The following is a 14,057-nucleotide window of genomic DNA, read 5'->3' as shown; positions in this document are numbered from 1 at the left end:
AATAGAAAAGGGAAAACAGAAAAGAAGAGAAAAGTAGAGAAATGAAAAAAGAGAAAAGAAGAGAAAAGAAGAGAAAAGTAGAGAAATGAAAAAAGCGAAAAGAAGAGAATAGAACGGAAAAGAGAAAAGAAGAGAAAAGAAGAGAAAAGAGAAATGAGAAGAGAAGAAAATAAGAACGGAAAAGAAGAGAAATGAAGTAAAAATGGAAATGAGAGAAAAGAGAAATGATGAGAAAAGAAGAAAAAAGAGAAAAGAGAAAAGAAGAAAAAAGAATAGAAAAGAGAAAATAGAAAAGGGAAACAAGAGAAAAGACGAGAAAAGAGAAAAGAAGACAAAAGAATAGAAAAGAGAAAACAGAAAAGAAGAGAAAACAAGAGAAATGAAAAAAGAGAAAAGAAGAGACAAGAGAAAAGAACAGAAATGATGAGAAAAGAAGATAAAAGAGAAAAGAGAAAAGAAGAGAAAACAAGAGAAAAAAGAAAAAAGAAAGGGGTAAAGAAGAGAAAACAATAGAAAAAAGAAAAGAAGAGAAATGAAGAGAAATGAAGAGAAAAGAGAAAAGAGAAAAGAAGAGAAAACAAGAGAAAAGAGAAAGGGGTAAAGAAGAGAAAAGAAGAGAAAAGAGAAAAGAAGAGAAATGAAGAGAAAAGAGAAAATAGAAAAGAAGAGAAAAGAGAAAAGAGAAAAGAAGAGAAACCAAGAGAAGAGAAAAGAGGAGAAATGAAGAGAAAAGAAGAGAAAAGAGAAAAGAGAAAAGAAGTGAAAACAAGAGAAAAGAAAAGAAGAGTAAAGAGAAAAGAGAAAAGAAGACAAAAGAAGAGAAATTAAGAGAAAAGAGAAAATAGAAAAGAGAAACAAGAGAAAAGAAGAGAAAAGAGAAAAGAAGCCAAAGGATAGAAAAGAGAAAACAGAAAAGAAGAAAAATGAGAATATGGAAAACAAAGTGAAAAGAAGTGAAACAAGAAAAGAAAAAGGAGAAAAGTAGAGAAAAGAAGAGAATAGAGATAGGAGAAAAGGGAAAAGTTGAGAAAAGAAGAGAAAAGAGAAATGAAGAGAAAACAAGAGAAAAGAGAAAACATGAGAATGGAAGAGAAAAGAGAAAAGAGAAAAGTAGAGGAAAGAAGGAATAAGAGAAAAGAAGAGGTCAGAAGAGAAAAGAAGAGAAAAGAGTAAGGGGTAAAGAAGAGAAAAGAAGAGAAAAGAGAAAAGAGAAAAGAAGAGAAAAGAGAAAAGAGAAAAGAAGAGAAACCAAGAGAAGAGAAAAGAAGAGAAATGAAGAGAAAAGAGAAAAGAAGAGAAAAGACGAGAAAAGAGAAAAGAAGACAAAAGAATAGAAAAGAGAAAACAGAAAAGAAGAGAAAACAAGAGAAATGAAAAAAGAGAAAAAAGAAAAGAGAAAAGAAGAGAAAACAAGAGAAAAGAGAAAAAAAGAGGTAAGAAGAGAAAAGAAGAGAAAAGAGAAAGGGGTAAAGAAGAGAAAAGAAGAGAAAAGAGAAAAGAAGAGAAATGAAGAGAAAAGAGAAAAGAGAAAAGAAGAGAAAACAAGAGAAAAGAAAAGAAGAGTAAAGAGAAAAGAGAAAAGAAGAGAATAGAAGAGAAAAGAGAAAAAAGACAAAAGAATAGAAAAGGGAAAACAGAAAAGAAGAGAAAAGTAGAGAAATGAAAAAAGAGAAAAGAAGAGAAAAGAAGAGAAAAGTAGAGAAATGAAAAAAGCGAAAAGAAGAGAATAGAACGGAAAAGAGAAAAGAAGAGAAAAGAAGAGAAAAGAGAAATGAGAAGAGAAGAAAATAAGAACGGAAAAGAAGAGAAATGAAGTAAAAATGGAAATGAGAGAAAAGAGAAATGATGAGAAAAGAAGAAAAAAGAGAAAAGAGAAAAGAAGAAAAAAGAAGAGAAAAGAGAAAATAGAAAAGGGAAACAAGAGAAAAGACGAGAAAAGAGAAAAGAAGACAAAAGAATAGAAAAGAGAAAACAGAAAAGAAGAGAAAACAAGAGAAATGAAAAAAGAGAAAAGAAGAGACAAGAGAAAAGAACAGAAATGATGAGAAAAGAAGATAAAAGAGAAAAGAGAAAAGAAGAGAAAACAAGAGAAAAAAGAAAAAAGAAAGGGGTAAAGAAGAGAAAACAATAGAAAAAAGAAAAGAAGAGAAATGAAGAGAAATGAAGAGAAAAGAGAAAAGAGAAAAGAAGAGAAAACAAGAGAAAAGAGAAAGGGGTAAAGAAGAGAAAAGAAGAGAAAAGAGAAAAGAAGAGAAATGAAGAGAAAAGAGAAAATAGAAAAGAAGAGAAAAGAGAAAAGAGAAAAGAAGAGAAACCAAGAGAAGAGAAAAGAGGAGAAATGAAGAGAAAAGAAGAGAAAAGAGAAAAGAGAAAAGAAGTGAAAACAAGAGAAAAGAAAAGAAGAGTAAAGAGAAAAGAGAAAAGAAGACAAAAGAAGAGAAATTAAGAGAAAAGAGAAAATAGAAAAGAGAAACAAGAGAAAAGAAGAGAAAAGAGAAAAGAAGCCAAAGGATAGAAAAGAGAAAACAGAAAAGAAGAAAAATGAGAATATGGAAAACAAAGTGAAAAGAAGTGAAACAAGAAAAGAAAAAGGAGAAAAGTAGAGAAAAGAAGAGAATAGAGATAGGAGAAAAGGGAAAAGTTGAGAAAAGAAGAGAAAAGAGAAATGAAGAGAAAACAAGAGAAAAGAGAAAACATGAGAATGGAAGAGAAAAGAGAAAAGAGAAAAGTAGAGGAAAGAAGGAATAAGAGAAAAGAAGAGGTCAGAAGAGAAAAGAAGAGAAAAGAGTAAGGGGTAAAGAAGAGAAAAGAAGAGAAAAGAGAAAAGAGAAAAGAAGAGAAAAGAGAAAAGAGAAAAGAAGAGAAACCAAGAGAAGAGAAAAGAAGAGAAATGAAGAGAAAAGAGAAAAGAAGAGAAAAGACGAGAAAAGAGAAAAGAAGACAAAAGAATAGAAAAGAGAAAACAGAAAAGAAGAGAAAACAAGAGAAATGAAAAAAGAGAAAAGAAGAGACAAGAGAAAAGAACAGAAATGATGAGAAAAGAAGATAAAAGAGAAAAGAGAAAAGAAGAGAAAACAAGAGAAAAGAGAAAAAAGAAAGGGGTAAAGAAGAGAAAAGAATAGAAAAAAGAAAAGAAGAGAAATGAAGAGAAATGAAGAGAAAAGAGAAAAGAGAAAAGAAGAGAAAACAAGAGAAAAGAGAAAAGAAGAGGTAAGAAGAGAAAAGAAGAGAAAAGAGAAAGGGGTAAAGAAGAGAAAAGAAGAGAAAAGAGAATAGAAGAGAAATGAAGAGAAAAGAGAAAATAGAAAAGAAGAGAAAAGAGAAAAGAGAAAAGAAGAGAAACCAAGAGAAGAGAAAAGAGGAGAAATGAAGAGAAAAGAAGAGAAAAGAGAAAAGAGAAAAGAAGTGAAAACAAGAGAAAAGAAAAGAAGAGTAAAGAGAAAAGAGTAAAGAAGACAAAAGAAGAGAAATGAAGAGAAAAGAGAAAATAGAAAAGAGAAACAAGAGAAAAGAAGAGAAAAGAGAAAAGAAGACAAAAGAATAGAAAAGAGAAAACAGAAAAGAAGAGAAATGAGAATATGGAAAACAAAGTGAGAAGAAGTGAAAAACAAGAAAAGAAAAAGGAGAAAAGTAGAGAAAAGAAGAGAATAGAGATACGAGAAAAGGGAAAAGTTGAGAAAAGAAGAGAAAAGAGAAATGAAGAGAAAAGAAGAGAAAAGAGAAAAGAGAAAAGAAGAGAAAAGAGAAAAGAGAAAAGAAGAGAAACCAAGAGAAGAGAAAAGAAGAGAAATGAAGAGAAAAGAAGAGAAAAGAGAAAAGAAGTGAAAACAAGAGAAAAGAAAAGAAGAGTAAAGAGAAAAGAGAAAAGAAGAGAAAAGAAGAGAAATGAAGAGAAAAGAGAAAATAGAAAAGAGAAAATAGAAAAGAGACACAAGAGAAAAGAAGAGAAAAGAGAAAAGAAGACAAAAGAATAGAAAAGAGAAAACAGAAAAGAAGAGAAAACAAGAGAAAAGAGAAAAGAGAAAAGAAGAGAAAAGAGAAAAGAGAAAAGAAGAGAAGCCAAGAGAAGAGAAAAGAAGAAAAATGAAGAGAAAAGAAGAGTAAAGAGAAAAGAGAAAAAAAGAGAAATGAAGAGAAAAGAGAAAATAGAAAAGAGAAAACAAGAGAATAGAAGAGAAAAGAGAAAAGAGAAAAAAGACAAAAGAATAGAAAAGAGAAAACAGAAAAGAAGAGGAAAGAAGAGAAATGAAAAAAGAGATGGAAGAGAAAAGAGAAAAGAACAAAAATGATGAGAAATGAATAAAAGAGAAAAGACAAAAGAAGAGAAAACAAGAGAAAAGAGAAAAAAGGAAGGGGTAAAGAAGAGAAAATAAGAGACAAAAGCAAAGAATAGAAATGAAGAGAAATGAATAGAAAACAGAAAAGAGAAAAGAAGAGAAAACAAGAGAAATGAGAAAAGAAGAGGTAAGAAGAGAAAAGAAGAGAAAAGAGAAAGGGGTAAAGAAGAGAGAAGAAGAGAAACGAGAAAAGAAGAGAAATGAAGAGAAAAGAGAATAGAAGAGGGAAACAAGAGAAAAGAAGAGAAAAGAGAAAAGAAGACAAAAGAATAGAAAAGAGAAAACAGAAAAGAAGAGAAAACAAGAGAAATGAAAAAAGAGAAAAAAGAAAAGAGAAAAGAAGAGAAAACAAGAGAAAAGAGAAAAAAAGAGGTAAGAAGAGAAAAGAAGAGAAAAGAGAAAGGGGTAAAGAAGAGAAAAGAAGAGAAAAGAGAAAAAAAGAAAAATGAAGAGAAAAGAGAAAAGAGAAAAGAAGAGAAAAGAAGAGAAAAGAAAAGAAGAGTAAAGAGAAAAGAGAAAAGAAGAGAATAGAAGAGAAAAGAGAAAAAAGACAAAAGAATAGAAAAGGGAAAACAGAAAAGAAGAGAAAAGTAGAGAAATGAAAAAAGAGAAAAGAAGAGAAAAGAAGAGAAAAGTAGAGAAATGAAAAAAGCGAAAAGAAGAGAATAGAACGGAAAAGAGAAAAGAAGAGAAAAGAAGAGAAAAGAGAAATGAGAAGAGAAGAAAATAAGAACGGAAAAGAAGAGAAATGAAGTAAAAATGGAAATGAGAGAAAAGAGAAAAGAAGAGAAAAGACGAGAAAAGAGAAAAGAAGACAAAAGAATAGAAAAGAGAAAACAGAAAAGAAGAGAAAACAAGAGAAATGAAAAAAGAGAAAAGAAGAGACAAGAGAAAAGAACAGAAATGATGAGAAAAGAAGATAAAAGAGAAAAGAGAAAAGAAGAGAAAACAAGAGAAAAGAGAAAAAAGAAAGGGGTAAAGAAGAGAAAAGAATAGAAAAAAGAAAAGAAGAGAAATGAAGAGAAATGAAGAGAAAAGAGAAAAGAGAAAAGAAGAGAAAACAAGAGAAAAGAGAAAAGAAGAGGTAAGAAGAGAAAAGAAGAGAAAAGAGAAAGGGGTAAAGAAGAGAAAAGAAGAGAAAAGAGAATAGAAGAGAAATGAAGAGAAAAGAGAAAATAGAAAAGAAGAGAAAAGAGAAAAGAGAAAAGAAGAGAAACCAAGAGAAGAGAAAAGAGGAGAAATGAAGAGAAAAGAAGAGAAAAGAGAAAAGAAGTGAAAACAAGAGAAAAGAAAAGAAGAGTAAAGAGAAAAGAGAAAAGAAGAGAATAGAAGAGAAAAGAGAAAACAGACAAAAGAATAGAAAAGGGAAAACAGAAAAGAAGAGAAAAGAAGAGAAATGAAAAAAGAGAAAAGAGAAAAGAGAAAAGAAGAGAAAACAAGAGAAAAGAGAAAAAAAGAGGTAAGAAGAGAAAAGAAGAGAAAAGAGAAAGGGGTAAAGAAGAGAAAAGAAGAGAAAAGAGAAAAGAAGAGATATGAAGAGAAAAGAGAAAAGAGAAAAAAAGAGAAAAGAGAAAGGAGAAAAGAAGAGAAACCAAGAGAAGAGAAAGAAGAGAAATGAAGAGAAAAGAAGAGAAAAGAGAAAAGAGAAAAGAAGTGAAAACAAGAGAAAAGAAAAGAAGAGTAAAGAGAAAAGAGAAAAGAAGAGAATAGAAGAGAAAAGAGAAAAAAGACAAAAGAATAGAAAAGGGAAAACAGAAAAGAAGAGAAAAGAAGAGAAATGAAAAAAGAGAAAAGAAGAGAAAAGGAGAAATTAGAAAAGCGAAAAGAAGAGAATAGAACGGAAAAGAGAAATGAAGAGAAAAGAAGAGAAAAGAGAAAAGAGAAAAGAAGAGAAAAGAGAAAAGAGAAAAGAAGAGAAGCCAAGAGAAGAGAAAAGAAGAAAAATGAAGAGAAAAGAAGAGTAAAGAGAAAAGAGAAAAAAAGAGAAATGAAGAGAAAAGAGAAAATAGAAAAGAGAAAACAAGAGAATAGAAGAGAAAAGAGAAAAGAGAAAAAAGACAAAAGAATAGAAAAGAGAAAACAGAAAAGAAGAGGAAAGAAGAGAAATGAAAAAAGAGATGGAAGAGAAAAGAGAAAAGAACAAAAATGATGAGAAATGAATAAAAGAGAAAAGACAAAAGAAGAGAAAACAAGAGAAAAGAGAAAAAAGGAAGGGGTAAAGAAGAGAAAATAAGAGACAAAAGCAAAGAATAGAAATGAAGAGAAATGAATAGAAAACAGAAAAGAGAAAAGAAGAGAAAACAAGAGAAATGAGAAAAGAAGAGGTAAGAAGAGAAAAGAAGAGAAAAGAGAAAGGGGTAAAGAAGAGAGAAGAAGAGAAACGAGAAAAGAAGAGAAATGAAGAGAAAAGAGAATAGAAGAGGGAAACAAGAGAAAAGAAGAGAAAAGAGAAAAGAAGACAAAAGAATAGAAAAGAGAAAACAGAAAAGAAGAGAAAACAAGAGAAATGAAAAAAGAGAAAAAAGAAAAGAGAAAAGAAGAGAAAACAAGAGAAAAGAGAAAAAAAGAGGTAAGAAGAGAAAAGAAGAGAAAAGAGAAAGGGGTAAAGAAGAGAAAAGAAGAGAAAAGAGAAAAGAAGAGAAATGAAGAGAAAAGAGAAAAGAGAAAAGAAGAGAAAACAAGAGAAAAGAAAAGAAGAGTAAAGAGAAAAGAGAAAAGAAGAGAATAGAAGAGAAAAGAGAAAAAAGACAAAAGAATAGAAAAGGGAAAACAGAAAAGAAGAGAAAAGTAGAGAAATGAAAAAAGAGAAAAGAAGAGAAAAGAAGAGAAAAGTAGAGAAATGAAAAAAGCGAAAAGAAGAGAATAGAACGGAAAAGAGAAAAGAAGAGAAAAGAAGAGAAAAGAGAAATGAGAAGAGAAGAAAATAAGAACGGAAAAGAAGAGAAATGAAGTAAAAATGGAAATGAGAGAAAAGAGAAATGATGAGAAAAGAAGAAAAAAGAGAAAAGAGAAAAGAAGAAAAAAGAATAGAAAAGAGAAAATAGAAAAGGGAAACAAGAGAAAAGACGAGAAAAGAGAAAAGAAGACAAAAGAATAGAAAAGAGAAAACAGAAAAGAAGAGAAAACAAGAGAAATGAAAAAAGAGAAAAGAAGAGACAAGAGAAAAGAACAGAAATGATGAGAAAAGAAGATAAAAGAGAAAAGAGAAAAGAAGAGAAAACAAGAGAAAAAAGAAAAAAGAAAGGGGTAAAGAAGAGAAAACAATAGAAAAAAGAAAAGAAGAGAAATGAAGAGAAATGAAGAGAAAAGAGAAAAGAGAAAAGAAGAGAAAACAAGAGAAAAGAGAAAGGGGTAAAGAAGAGAAAAGAAGAGAAAAGAGAAAAGAAGAGAAATGAAGAGAAAAGAGAAAATAGAAAAGAAGAGAAAAGAGAAAAGAGAAAAGAAGAGAAACCAAGAGAAGAGAAAAGAGGAGAAATGAAGAGAAAAGAAGAGAAAAGAGAAAAGAGAAAAGAAGTGAAAACAAGAGAAAAGAAAAGAAGAGTAAAGAGAAAAGAGAAAAGAAGACAAAAGAAGAGAAATTAAGAGAAAAGAGAAAATAGAAAAGAGAAACAAGAGAAAAGAAGAGAAAAGAGAAAAGAAGCCAAAGGATAGAAAAGAGAAAACAGAAAAGAAGAAAAATGAGAATATGGAAAACAAAGTGAAAAGAAGTGAAACAAGAAAAGAAAAAGGAGAAAAGTAGAGAAAAGAAGAGAATAGAGATAGGAGAAAAGGGAAAAGTTGAGAAAAGAAGAGAAAAGAGAAATGAAGAGAAAACAAGAGAAAAGAGAAAACATGAGAATGGAAGAGAAAAGAGAAAAGAGAAAAGTAGAGGAAAGAAGGAATAAGAGAAAAGAAGAGGTCAGAAGAGAAAAGAAGAGAAAAGAGTAAGGGGTAAAGAAGAGAAAAGAAGAGAAAAGAGAAAAGAGAAAAGAAGAGAAAAGAGAAAAGAGAAAAGAAGAGAAACCAAGAGAAGAGAAAAGAAGAGAAATGAAGAGAAAAGAGAAAAGAAGAGAAAAGACGAGAAAAGAGAAAAGAAGACAAAAGAATAGAAAAGAGAAAACAGAAAAGAAGAGAAAACAAGAGAAATGAAAAAAGAGAAAAAAGAAAAGAGAAAAGAAGAGAAAACAAGAGAAAAGAGAAAAAAAGAGGTAAGAAGAGAAAAGAAGAGAAAAGAGAAAGGGGTAAAGAAGAGAAAAGAAGAGAAAAGAGAAAAGAAGACAAAAGAATAGAAAAGAGAAAACAGAAAAGAAGAGAAAACAAGAGAAATGAAAAAAGAGAAAAGAAGAGACAAGAGAAAAGAACAGAAATGATGAGAAAAGAAGATAAAAGAGAAAAGAGAAAAGAAGAGAAAACAAGAGAAAAAAGAAAAAAGAAAGGGGTAAAGAAGAGAAAACAATAGAAAAAAGAAAAGAAGAGAAATGAAGAGAAATGAAGAGAAAAGAGAAAAGAGAAAAGAAGAGAAAACAAGAGAAAAGAGAAAGGGGTAAAGAAGAGAAAAGAAGAGAAAAGAGAAAAGAAGAGAAATGAAGAGAAAAGAGAAAATAGAAAAGAAGAGAAAAGAGAAAAGAGAAAAGAAGAGAAACCAAGAGAAGAGAAAAGAGGAGAAATGAAGAGAAAAGAAGAGAAAAGAGAAAAGAGAAAAGAAGTGAAAACAAGAGAAAAGAAAAGAAGAGTAAAGAGAAAAGAGAAAAGAAGACAAAAGAAGAGAAATTAAGAGAAAAGAGAAAATAGAAAAGAGAAACAAGAGAAAAGAAGAGAAAAGAGAAAAGAAGCCAAAGGATAGAAAAGAGAAAACAGAAAAGAAGAAAAATGAGAAGATGGAAAACAAAGTGAAAAGAAGTGAAACAAGAAAAGAAAAAGGAGAAAAGTAGAGAAAAGAAGAGAATAGAGATAGGAGAAAAGGGAAAAGTTGAGAAAAGAAGAGAAAAGAGAAATGAAGAGAAAACAAGAGAAAAGAGAAAACATGAGAATGGAAGAGAAAAGAGAAAAGAGAAAAGTAGAGGAAAGAAGGAATAAGAGAAAAGAAGAGGTCAGAAGAGAAAAGAAGAGAAAAGAGTAAGGGGTAAAGAAGAGAAAAGAAGAGAAAAGAGAAAAGAGAAAAGAAGAGAAAAGAGAAAAGAGAAAAGAAGAGAAACCAAGAGAAGAGAAAAGAAGAGAAATGAAGAGAAAAGAGAAAAGAAGAGAAAAGACGAGAAAAGAGAAAAGAAGACAAAAGAATAGAAAAGAGAAAACAGAAAAGAAGAGAAAACAAGAGAAATGAAAAAAGAGAAAAAAGAAAAGAGAAAAGAAGAGAAAACAAGAGAAAAGAGAAAAAAAGAGGTAAGAAGAGAAAAGAAGAGAAAAGAGAAAGGGGTAAAGAAGAGAAAAGAAGAGAAAAGAGAAAAGAAGAGAAATGAAGAGAAAAGAGAAAAGAGAAAAGAAGAGAAAACAAGAGAAAAGAAAAGAAGAGTAAAGAGAAAAGAGAAAAGAAGAGAATAGAAGAGAAAAGAGAAAAAAGACAAAAGAATAGAAAAGGGAAAACAGAAAAGAAGAGAAAAGTAGAGAAATGAAAAAAGAGAAAAGAAGAGAAAAGAAGAGAAAAGTAGAGAAATGAAAAAAGCGAAAAGAAGAAAATAGAACGGAAAAGAGAAAAGAAGAGAAAAGAAGAGAAAAGAGAAATGAGAAGAGAAGAAAATAAGAACGGAAAAGAAGAGAAATGAAGTAAAATTGGAAATGAGAGAAAAGAGAAATGATGAGAAAAGAAGAAAAAAGAGAAAAGAGAAAAGAAGAAAAAAGAATAGAAAAGAGAAAATAGAAAAGGGAAACAAGAGAAAAGACGAGAAAAGAGAAAAGAAGACAAAAGAATAGAAAAGAGAAAACAGAAAAGAAGAGAAAACAAGAGAAATGAAAAAAGAGAAAAGAAGAGACAAGAGAAAAGAACAGAAATGATGAGAAAAGAAGATAAAAGAGAAAAGAGAAAAGAAGAGAAAACAAGAGAAAAAAGAAAAAAGAAAGGGGTAAAGAAGAGAAAACAATAGAAAAAAGAAAAGAAGAGAAATGAAGAGAAATGAAGAGAAAAGAGAAAAGAGAAAAGAAGAGAAAACAAGAGAAAAGAGAAAGGGGTAAAGAAGAGAAAAGAAGAGAAAAGAGAAAAGAAGAGAAATGAAGAGAAAAGAGAAAATAGAAAAGAAGAGAAAAGAGAAAAGAGAAAAGAAGAGAAACCAAGAGAAGAGAAAAGAGGAGAAATGAAGAGAAAAGAAGAGAAAAGAGAAAAGAGAAAAGAAGTGAAAACAAGAGAAAAGAAAAGAAGAGTAAAGAGAAAAGAGAAAAGAAGACAAAAGAAGAGAAATTAAGAGAAAAGAGAAAATAGAAAAGAGAAACAAGAGAAAAGAAGAGAAAAGAGAAAAGAAGCCAAAGGATAGAAAAGAGAAAACAGAAAAGAAGAAAAATGAGAATATGGAAAACAAAGTGAAAAGAAGTGAAACAAGAAAAGAAAAAGGAGAAAAGTAGAGAAAAGAAGAGAATAGAGATAGGAGAAAAGGGAAAAGTTGAGAAAAGAAGAGAAAAGAGAAATGAAGAGAAAACAAGAGAAAAGAGAAAACATGAGAATGGAAGAGAAAAGAGAAAAGAGAAAAGTAGAGGAAAGAAGGAATAAGAGAAAAGAAGAGGTCAGAAGAGAAAAGAAGAGAAAAGAGTAAGGGGTCAAGAAGAGAAAAGAAGAGAAAAGAGAAAAGAGAAAAGAAGAGAAAAGAGAAAAGAAGAGAAACCAAGAGAAGAGAAAAGAAGAGAAATGAAGAGAAAAGAGAAAAGAAGAGAAAAGACGAGAAAAGAGAAAAGAAGACAAAAGAATAGAAAAGAGAAAACAGAAAAGAAGAGAAAACAAGAGAAATGAAAAAAGAGAAAAAAGAAAAGAGAAAAGAAGAGAAAACAAGAGAAAAGAGAAAAAAAGAGGTAAGAAGAGAAAAGAAGAGAAAAGAGAAAGGGGTAAAGAAGAGAAAAGAAGAGAAAAGAGAAAAGAAGAGAAATGAAGAGAAAAGAGAAAAGAGAAAAGAAGAGAAAACAAGAGAAAAGAAAAGAAGAGTAAAGAGAAAAGAGAAAAGAAGAGAATAGAAGAGAAAAGAGAAAAAAGACAAAAGAATAGAAAAGGGAAAACAGAAAAGAAGAGAAAAGCAGAGAAATGAAAAAAGAGAAAAGAAGAGAAAAGAAGAGAAAAGTAGAGAAATGAAAAAAGCGAAAAGAAGAGAATAGAACGGAAAAGAGAAAAGAAGAGAAAAGAAGAGAAAAGAGAAATGAGAAGAGAAGAAAATAAGAACGGAAAAGAAGAGAAATGAAGTAAAAATGGAAATGAGAGAAAAGAGAAATGATGAGAAAAGAAGAAAAAAGAGAAAAGAGAAAAGAAGAAAAAAGAATAGAAAAGAGAAAATAGAAAAGGGAAACAAGAGAAAAGACGAGAAAAGAGAAAAGAAGACAAAAGAATAGAAAAGAGAAAACAGAAAAGAAGAGAAAACAAGAGAAATGAAAAAAGAGAAAAGAAGAGACAAGAGAAAAGAACAGAAATGATGAGAAAAGAAGATAAAAGAGAAAAGAGAAAAGAAGAGAAAACAAGAGAAAAGAGAAAAAAGAAAGGGGTAAAGAAGAGAAAAGAATAGAAAAAAGAAAAGAAGAGAAATGAAGAGAAATGAAGAGAAAAGAGAAAAGAGAAAAGAAGAGAAAACAAGAGAAAAGAGAAAAGAAGAGGTAAGAAGAGAAAAGAAGAGAAAAGAGAAAGGGGTAAAGAAGAGAAAAGAAGAGAAAAGAGAATAGAAGAGAAATGAAGAGAAAAGAGAAAATAGAAAAGAAGAGAAAAGAGAAAAGAGAAAAGAAGAGAAACCAAGAGAAGAGAAAAGAGGAGAAATGAAGAGAAAAGAAGAGAAAAGAGAAAAGAGAAAAGAAGTGAAAACAAGAGAAAAGAAAAGAAGAGTAAATAGAAAAGAGTAAAGAAGACAAAAGAAGAGAAATGAAGAGAAAAGAGAAAATAGAAAAGAGAAACAAGAGAAAAGAAGAGAAAAGAGAAAAGAAGACAAAAGAATAGAAAAGAGAAAACAGAAAAGAAGAGAAATGAGAATATGGAAAACAAAGTGAGAAGAAGTGAAAAACAAGAAAAGAAAAAGGAGAAAAGTAGAGAAAAGAAGAGAATAGAGATACGAGAAAAGGGAAAAGTTGAGAAAAGAAGAGAAAAGAGAAATGAAGAGAAAAGAAGAGAAAAGAGAAAAGAGAAAAGAAGAGAAAAGAGAAAAGAGAAAAGAAGAGAAACCAAGAGAAGAGAAAAGAAGAGAAATGAAGAGAAAAGAAGAGAAAAGAGAAAATAGAAAAGGGAAACAAGAGAAAAGACGAGAAAAGAGAAAAGAAGACAAAAGAATAGAAAAGAGAAAACAGAAAAGAAGAGAAAACAAGAGAAATGAAAAAAGAGAAAAGAAGAGACAAGAGAAAAGAACAGAAATGATGAGAAAAGAAGAAAAAAGAGAAAAGAGAAAAGAAGAGAAAACACAAGAAAAGAGAAAAAAGAAAGGGGTAAAGAAGAGAAAACAAGAGAAAAGAGAAAAGAAGAGAAATTAAGGGAAATGAAGAGAATAGAGAAAAGAAGAGAAAAGAGAAAAGAAGAGATAAGTAGGGAAAAGAAGAGAAAAGAGAAAGTGGTAAAGAAGAGAAAAGAAGAGAAAAGAGAAAAGGAGAGAAATGAAGAGAAAAGAGAAAAGAAGAGAAAAGAGAAAAGAGAAATGAAGAGAAACCAAGAGAAGAGAAAAGAAGAGAAATGACGAGAAAAGAAGAGAAAAGAGAAAAGAAAAAGGGAGAGAAAACAAGAGAAAAGAGAAAAGAACAGAAAAGAGAAAGGGGTAAAGGAGAGAGAAGAAGAGAAACGAGAAAAGATTAGGAATGAAGAGAAAAGAGAAAATAGAAAAGGGAAACAAGAGAAAAGAAGAGAAAAGAGAAAAGAAGAAAAAAGAATAGAAAAGAGAAAACAGAAAAGAAGAGAAAACAAGAGAATAGAGAAAACAAGAGAATAGAAGAGAAAAGAGAAAAGAGAAAAAAGACAAAAGAATAGAAAAGAGAAAACAGAGAAGAAGAGAGAAGAAGAGAAATGAAAAAAGAAAAAAGAAGAGAAATGAAGAGAAAAGAGAAAAGAGAAAAGAAGGGAAAAGAGAAAAGAAGAGGTAAGAAGAGAAAAGAAGAGAAAAGAGAAAGGGGTAAAGAAGAGAAAAGAAGAGAAAAGAGAAAAGAAGAGAAATGAAGAGAAAAGAGAAAAGAGAAAAGAAGAGAAACCAAGAGAAGAGAAAAGAAGAGACATGAAGAGGAAAGAAGAGAAAAGAGAAAAAAGAAAAAATAAGTGAAAACAAGAGAAGAGAAAAGAAGAGTAAAAAGAAAAGAGAAAAGAAGAGAAAAGAAGAGAAAAGAGAAAAGAAGACAAAAGAATAGAAAAGAGAAAACAGAAAAGAAGAGAAAAGAAGAGAAATGAAAAAAGAGAAAAGAAGAGAAAAGAACAGAAATGATGAGAAAAGAAGAAAAAAGAGAAAATAGAAAAGAAGAGAAAACAAGAGAAAAGAGAAAACAGAAAGGGGTAAAGAAGAGAAAACAAGAGAAAAGAGAAAAGAAGAGAAATGAAGAGAAATGAAGAGAAAAGAGAAAACAAGAGAAAAGAGAAAAAAGAAAGGGGTAAAGAAGAGA

This window comes from Chiloscyllium punctatum, chromosome 2, assembly GCF_047496795.1.
Source record: "Chiloscyllium punctatum isolate Juve2018m chromosome 2, sChiPun1.3, whole genome shotgun sequence".
In the NCBI taxonomy this organism is placed as follows: Eukaryota; Metazoa; Chordata; class Chondrichthyes; order Orectolobiformes; family Hemiscylliidae; genus Chiloscyllium; species Chiloscyllium punctatum.
The sequence above is the reverse complement of the archived record's forward strand: the minus strand, read 5'-3'. Positions refer to the sequence as shown.